The 8,014-nt window shown below is 42.9% G+C and overlaps 1 long non-coding RNA gene across 1 annotated transcript; it reads right to left on the bottom strand.

Moving 5' to 3' along the window:
• Positions 1 to 395: 395 nt before the first annotated feature.
• LOC140458985 (uncharacterized) lies at positions 396 to 3,553 on the bottom strand. Its single transcript, XR_011953794.1, has 2 exons — positions 3,331 to 3,553; positions 396 to 658 (listed from the first exon to the last, which is right to left on the bottom strand). It is a non-coding gene; the product is annotated as an uncharacterized lncRNA (long non-coding RNA).
• Between the last annotated feature and the right edge of the window lie 4,461 nt (positions 3,554 to 8,014).

Below are 8,014 nucleotides of genomic sequence, written 5' to 3' on the forward strand. Positions count from 1 at the left end.
ATATATTACCACATGGACAACATTCTCCCTCCTGGCCTCCGTATGACTTTGTCTGGTTGTGTCTTCTTTATCTTGCATTCAATAAAGAGAACCCCTTTCCCCCAGTAACCGTTAATTCCGACCCGTTATACAGAATCTTCTCATTCCCCACTGCTAAAAGTCCATTTATCTTTTGCCACACCCTCTTTTCCCTGCCACCCATCCTCCACTTCTGACAAGGGATTAAAATACCATTTTGCAATTGTATTCTGTTTTGAAGAATTGTCACACTGGACTGGAAACGCTAACTCTGTTACTCTCTCTCTGCAAATGTTGACAGACCTGCTGAGTTTCTCCAGAAATGAATAGGCACAGAACAATTTTTCAATTAAACAAATGACTATGGATACTGGAAATAAAAATACAAAAAGCTTTATAGAAGGTTCACTGGAACTGGAAGTTTAGCTCTGCATTCACTCCAGAAAATTCTGCAACGTCTTTAGCCATTTCTTCAGCAATTTTTGTTTGTTGAATAATTTCCAACGACATATTGTCAAAGATGCCCAAACATCCTGTCCATCATGGAGAGCCATACACTGGGAACTGAACACCAACACATGGTGACAAGTTCCTTGACTCTGAAACTGCATAAGTCTGGCATCACTGATACTGCAGAGCTCTGATTCATGGTCAAGGGAAAAAAAACAGAAGGAAACACATTCATTTTAAATACAGAAGATTGCATTCCTGAAAGGAAAAGATTCAGATTAGTACCTTAAATGGATATAGTTTATGTAATAAATTGGAGGCATCACACAAGGAAAAACTTCCAGCAGAATGAGAATATGAAAATGGAAGTATTTCCGCATCAGAAACCAGAGTAGGTCACTGAATACAGGGCTGATGGGTGAATGGGTCTCGGTGTGAACTGGGGCCAGTCAGTATTATTGAACTGTCGATATTGCAGCTAAAACTGGGTTATCATCTGATGCTGTAGATTTCAATGACAATCTGTAACTTTTTCCCCCGGATAGTCCATCCGTCTACCATTTCCATCAAGCCGATCCATGGGTCAGTGACGAGTGCAGGTGAACATGGTCGGGTCGGAATCACGTGCACCTAAAGCTGATGACAATCCATTAAAGCTACCGCACTTGACTGGTTACACTACAAACAGCAGGACTAACATCTGATACAGACAGAGAGATGAGCTCAAGACTACCAAATCAGATCTAAGCTCTGTCGTCCTGTCAAATCCATGGATAAAAGTCGATGAACCATTAAACAACTTACTGGGGAGAGGACTCCACAAATATCCCCATCCCAAATAATGGAACAGCCCGGTGCATCCATGTAGACGATACAGTATCTGCACCATCCTCAGCCAGAAGTGTTGTGTCGATTACCCACCTCACCCTCACTATGATACCCTCAGAATCACAGATGCCCGTCTTAATCAATTCAATTCACTGCACGTGACATGAAGCAACAGCTGGACACTGTAGATACGACAAAGGCATTTGGCCCTGACACCATTCCTGCAATAGGACTGAGGGCTTTTGCTACACAACAAGCCGTGTCGCTGGGGAAGCTGTTTCATTCCAGCTCCAACTCTGACAACTCCATGGCAATGTGGGTAATTAGCAACTGCAGTCCTCACTTTCTCCTAATGTGGGTAATTAGTCAACTATGCCCCATCCCCTAAGAAGGGAATAATTACAATCAGACCAATTACCACGCCCTCAGTCCCATCACGATAGTCAAATTGGTTGGGGTTATTTTTGAAAGAGCTGTCACACAGTCCAAAAAATAATCATAGAACATAGAACATAGAACAATACAGCACAGAACAGGCCCTTCGGCCCACGATGTTGTGCCGAACTTCTAACCTAGATTAAGCACCCATCCATGTACCTATCCAAATGCCGCTTAAAGGTCGCCAATGATTCTGACTCCACCACTCCCACGGGCAGCACATTCCATGCCCCCACCACTCTCTGGGTAAAGAACCCACCTCTGACATCTCCCCTATACCTTCCACCCTTCACCTTAAATTTATGTCCCCTTGTAACACTCTGTTGTACCCGGGGGAAAAGTTTCTGACTGTCTACTCTATCTATTCCTCTGATCATCTTATAAACCTCTATCAAGTCACCCCTCATTCTTCGCCGTTCCAACGAGAAAAGGCCGAGAACTCTCAACCTATCCTCGTACGACCTACTCTCCATTCCAGGCAACATCCTGGTAAATCTTCTCTGCACCCTCTCCAAAGCTTCCACATCTTTCCTAAAGTGAGGCGACCAGAACTGCACACAGTACTCCAACTGTGGCCTAACCAAAGTCCAGTACACCTGCAACATCACTTCATGACTCTTGAATTCAATCCCTCTGCTAATGAACGATAATACTCCATAGGCCTTCTTACAAACTCTATCCACCTGAGTGGCAACCTTCAAAGATCTATGTACATAGACCCCAAGATCCCTCTGTTCCTCCACCTGACCAAGAACCCTACCATTAACCCTGTATTCCGCATTCTTATTTGTTCTTCCAAAATGGACAACCTCACACTTGGCAGGGTTGAACTCCATCTGCCACTCCTCAGCCCAGCTCTGCATCATATCTAAGTCCCTCTGCAGCCGACAACAGTCCTCCTCACTGTCCACAACTCCACCTATCTTCGTATCATCTGCAAATTTACTGACCCACCCTTCGACTCCCTCATCTAAGTCATTAATAAAAATTACAAACAGCAGAGGACCCAGAACTGATCCCTGCGGAACTCCACTTGTAACTGGGCTCCAGGCTGAATATTTACCACCTACCACCACTCTCTGCCTTCGACCGTTTAGCCAGTTTTCTATCCAATTGGCCAAATTTCCCTCTATCCCATGCCTCCTGACTTTCCACATACGCCTACCATGGGGAACCTTATCAAATGCCTTACTAAAATCCATGTACACTACATCCACTGCTCTACCCTCATCCACATGCTTGGTCACCTCCTCGAAGAATTCAATAAGACTTGTAAGGCAAGACCTACCCTTCACAAATCCGTGCTGGCTGTCCCTAATCAAGCAGTGTCTTTCCAGATACTCGTAAATCCTATCCCTCAGTACCCTTTCCATTACTTTGCCTACCACAGAAATAAGACTAACTGGCCTGTAATTCCCGGGATTATCCCTATTCCCTTTTTTGAACAGTTAATCAGTTCAGTGTAGTTTCCACTAGGCCCCCATGTGGAGATGGTGCTGCTGTGGAATTGTCATTGCATTGCTAATCCAGACCAGGATAATTCTCTGACAACTGGTGCTAGTTAAAAACAATTAAGAAAATATCTGGATCTAATACCTGGTGTCAGTAATAGTGATCATTTGTTCAATGTCGATTATAGACGATGATCTCCTTCCCCAGTATACGTTCAGGAAGTGAATCTCCCGTGCTTTCCTCGTCTGTCCTAAAAGTGACTCCAGACACACAGACATGTTATAAACTCTTCAGTGGTCTCTGAAACGGCCAAGCAAGGCACCCAATTGTATCAAACTGCTACGAGGTCTTAAAGGATAAACTCAGAGAGAACACCCGGCACCAGCCTCGTTATCAGAAAAGGGAAGGGGAAACACAATCCTGTTGACCCTGCAGAGACCTCCTTCCTAACAGCTGAGAGCTTGTGACAATATTTACAGAGCTTTCCCACACACTGCACAGAAGCATCAGGAAAGGCATACGTCATACAACTCATTGAGCTTTCCCTATTCTCGTTAATGGCCGAACATCTCTTCAATGCAGTTTTCCCCATACAATATACATATCTCTTATTATGTTTAAACATTGTGAACCATAAAATGAGAACTGCTGTTGTCCATTCAGCCCACCAGTTTTGTGCCTCCATTCTATGTACAGGCAGTTCACTGATAACGCGTGTTGATTAAATACAATTTGGCTGCAATGCAATTAATGAACCTTTTTCTATAAAGTGAACTCGTGTTCACTGTGATGCGATTCCTTGCCAGACACCAGCTGAACAGCAAACCTTTCCTCAAGATCCCTCTGTCTACAAAAGGTACAATCAATGTGTTCAGCTAAAACAGGAATGCAATCCGCTCGACAGGCCTGGAAACTGAGCCTGAAACTGGGAATTGTAGTTTATATTTAGAAACAACTTTATTTCAAACTGTGGGGAGAATCTTGGGGAGAACTGGAATTCCCCATCGGCATCACATGGTCACTCAGCCTCCGCGCACTTTCTGGTGAAGATTGTGGTGAAAGGTACAGTGCTCTACTGAGTGACTGTCGTGTGAAAGCGTTACATTTACAGCACTGTTCCATTACAACATGTAATTTAATGATTTATTTAGACTGTCCGAATGTGTGTTAGACCAAATTTAATTTTTGATTTTTACTGATTCGGCACTTATCCTCTTTTATCCAAAGACCCCATTATCAATATTGCACAATTTTCTACAACACAGTGTTGCAAAGAAACACATTTACTGCGTTATTAGAGAACAACTTGGACTGATCGCTGATTTTCTATCTTCACACCATACTCCTGCTCTCTCCCAATCCCTTTAGTTTCCAGAAAGCCTTATTTATATTCAGCCCCTTGACTTCCACAGCCTGATCTGGGAGAGAGTACCCCTGGTTCGCCAGTCTCTGAGTGCAGGCATTTATTCTCATCTCAAGGCAAAGTGGCCTGTCTGTACCTAGTATTGTGGCCCCTTGTTTTAGACGACCCAGCCACGGGAATTACCATCCCTGCTTCTAATCTGTCTCGCCCTGTCAGAGTGTTATATATTTCACTGAGATTTCCACTCATTTTCCTAAACCCCATGGAATACAGGTCCAGTCGCTGCAAACTCTGCTCCCACAACAAGTCTGTCATCCCAGAGATCAGTCTGGTCATCCTTTGCTGCTCTCCCTCAATGTCAGGTTTGTCCTCTGTTAGGAAAACAGACCAACACTGCACACAATACTGCACAATGTTCGAGATGGGGTCTCACCAAGGCCCTGTGCAGCTGCATAAGATACACTTACTCCTGTACTCAAATCCCCCTGAAATGAAAGTGAATACAGCATTTATCTTCCTACCCGCTTTCTGCTCCTGCAATATTGCTTTCAGTGACTGGTCTACAGGGAGATCCAGATTCCTTTCAAAGTTACAGTTCCCCACGTGCTGGGCCTACATACACTGGTCAGCGTGCCAATGCCATTCCCAGTATTGACCTCTGGCTTCAGAACTCACTGCCCTACATGGACTCGGCGGGCTATACAGAAATGTACAAAAATGCAGCTTAAGTTCATTCATAGAGCAACATTTCTCAACCACTCCTTTTTCAAATGAGAGGCTGCCATTCTATTTTTCCCATCAAAGTACACAACATTTCATCTACTTCATTACTCTCCATCTGCCACGTATTTGCCCAGTTATTCCACTTGTCTCAATCACCTTGGAACTTTTTTACATCCTCCTCATCCACTCAAAGGCTGACATCGTTTCGTGCTGTCAGCAGACTTGGGAATATTGCAGTTGCGCTCCACACCCAAGATATGATGCGTATTGGGAATAGCTGGAGCCCAAGCCATGATCCTTTCTATATCCTCCCAGCCTTCCATTTAAAAAAAATATTGTTTAATTCCTACTCACTGTTTCCTGCCAGCTCTCCCATTCTAAATCTATGACCATATATTAGCCTGAGTTCCACAGGATTCGAATTTGCAGAATAGGCTTGGACTTTATCAAAACTCTTTTTGAGATTCCATTCGTATGGCATTGATACCTTCTACATAATTCTACTAAAAGCCACTTTCTCAAATATGGTTTCCATTTCATAAACCTCTGTTGACTTTGTCTATGCCCATTAATTTCAGTTGAATACTTTCTCTAAACTGTTTAGCTGCTAATTTCATTCTATCCCTTTTTCTCACCAGAATAAAGTTTCCTCGTATTACTAGTAAGTTTTCTTTTTTGTTTTATTTTCTTCTGTGAAGGCATAACTGAAGTATTTGCTCCATCGTTCTGCTATTTCGCTGTCCTCAATTATCTGGTATCAGACGGTAAGAAATCTGCACCTTTTTGCTCTTAATTTTGCCCTTGACATATTTTCAGGAAATATTTCATGTTCTCTCTTATCAACTGTGTTAAGATATTCTTCAGAAACCCATCAATTCCTACCTTAAGCTACTCAATGATTGACCTTCCACAGCCATACAATCACAGAAGCAAAGTCTCTGTACGACCAGAAATACAGCACGGTCCACATTCGGCCCACTTTCCGACACATGACCATAGCCGTGAATCTTAAAGTATTTGAAGTGCACAGCTGTGTCGTTTCTAATGGGTAGAGGTTACCATGACAACTGTACTCTCAAGAAGTGCATTCCAGACCCCAACACCCTCTGGTTGAAAAACAATTCTCAAATCTTCACTGAACCGCAAACCCTTCACTTTAAAAGTGGGGCCCTAGACTAAAAGCTGCTGTCTATCCACACTGTCCATGGACCTTGTAATCCTATTCTTCTGAATCACAGACCTCTCAGCCTTCTCTCCTCCAAACTAAACAACCTGAGATTATCCAGCCTCTCTCCATAGCTGATATGCTCCATCCTAGGGAACATCCTGGTGAATATTCTCTGTACCCCCTCCAGTACAAGCACATACTTCCTGTAATGTTGTTCCCAGAACTACACACAGAATTCCATCTTGCCCTCATCAAAGTTCTGCATAGTTCTTATCATCTATGCCTAGATGAATAAAGGCTATGTTTATATTCCCCTATCCTTCCCCAAACTGTGTATTAACCTGTTCAAACACATTCAGCGATATGTGGAGAAGCACCTTCTGAGCTTCCTAGTGTACTGCCATACATTGAGTACTCCCCTGTCTGGTTCCTTCTCCCAAAGTGTATCATCTCATAGTTATCAGATTTGCATTCCATCTGCCATTGATCCACCCATCTGACCATTCCATCTGTATCACCCTGTAACATAAGGCCATCCTCCTCACTGCTAATCACCCGGCCAATCTTTGTATCAAACACAAACTTATTTATTACATACCCCACCCCTCATCCATTTTCACAGCTACATCATTTATGAATACCACAATTAATAAGGTTAAAAATCTCTCAACATCAGTTACATCACGTGGTTGTGCACATTGATGAAGAAGCAGTGTTTCGAAAGCTTGTGCTGCTGGATAGATCTGTTAGACTATAGTCTGGTGTTATGCTATTTTTACATTTGTCCACCCCAGCCCAACACTAACACCTCTGAATCACAAATAATAAGGGACCCAGCACTGATGCCTGTGGTACACTGGCCCCCAGTCACACAAACAGCCTTCCACACTCCCCTCTTTCTCCTACTACTAAAGTTGATTTAGATGCAACTTGACAAGTCACTAATGAGGCCTACCTATTTACTGGTTATTCTGTTACACTTGACACACTTATAGATTGTCTGGGGATTCTCCGTAATCTTGCCCTGCCTTTCCCCTGTGTTAGTCAGTCCCGTCCACGTGTAGAATTTCCTCCTTATTTCAGTCTTCAATGTTCTGTCCTTATCCTGCCATTATTTGCCTTGAATGTGGATTAGACAGCCTGATAAACATCTGTTAATTTCCAACTTGTCGTATGTTTTGTGAGTTTTATAAAGTTGACAGTGACCCAACTCTCATTCTTTGAAACTCAAGAGAACATAGGCCGAGTTTCCTCATCACGCAATCTCCTATCTGAGGGATTTATCTGGATAATGTCCATTACACTTCCTCTGTGCTCAGGATATTCTTTCTCAGATTTGGTCACCAAAACTGTTCTCAATATTCCAGGTACAGTCTCACCAACACTCTGTGAAACTGCTTCAACATGTCTTTACATCTATATTCTGACTCCCTTTAAGGAAGGCAAACCAAACTTTAATTTTCCATTTACATATATTCCTCCAAATACCCTTCACATCAATGCATTTTCGAACTCACTGTGTGAGTTCTTATAGAAAGCCTTCTGATAATCTAAAATATGCCAATTCTACTGGA

The sequence above is a fragment of the Chiloscyllium punctatum genome, chromosome 34 (assembly GCF_047496795.1).
Source record: "Chiloscyllium punctatum isolate Juve2018m chromosome 34, sChiPun1.3, whole genome shotgun sequence".
Classification (NCBI taxonomy): domain Eukaryota; kingdom Metazoa; phylum Chordata; class Chondrichthyes; order Orectolobiformes; family Hemiscylliidae; genus Chiloscyllium; species Chiloscyllium punctatum.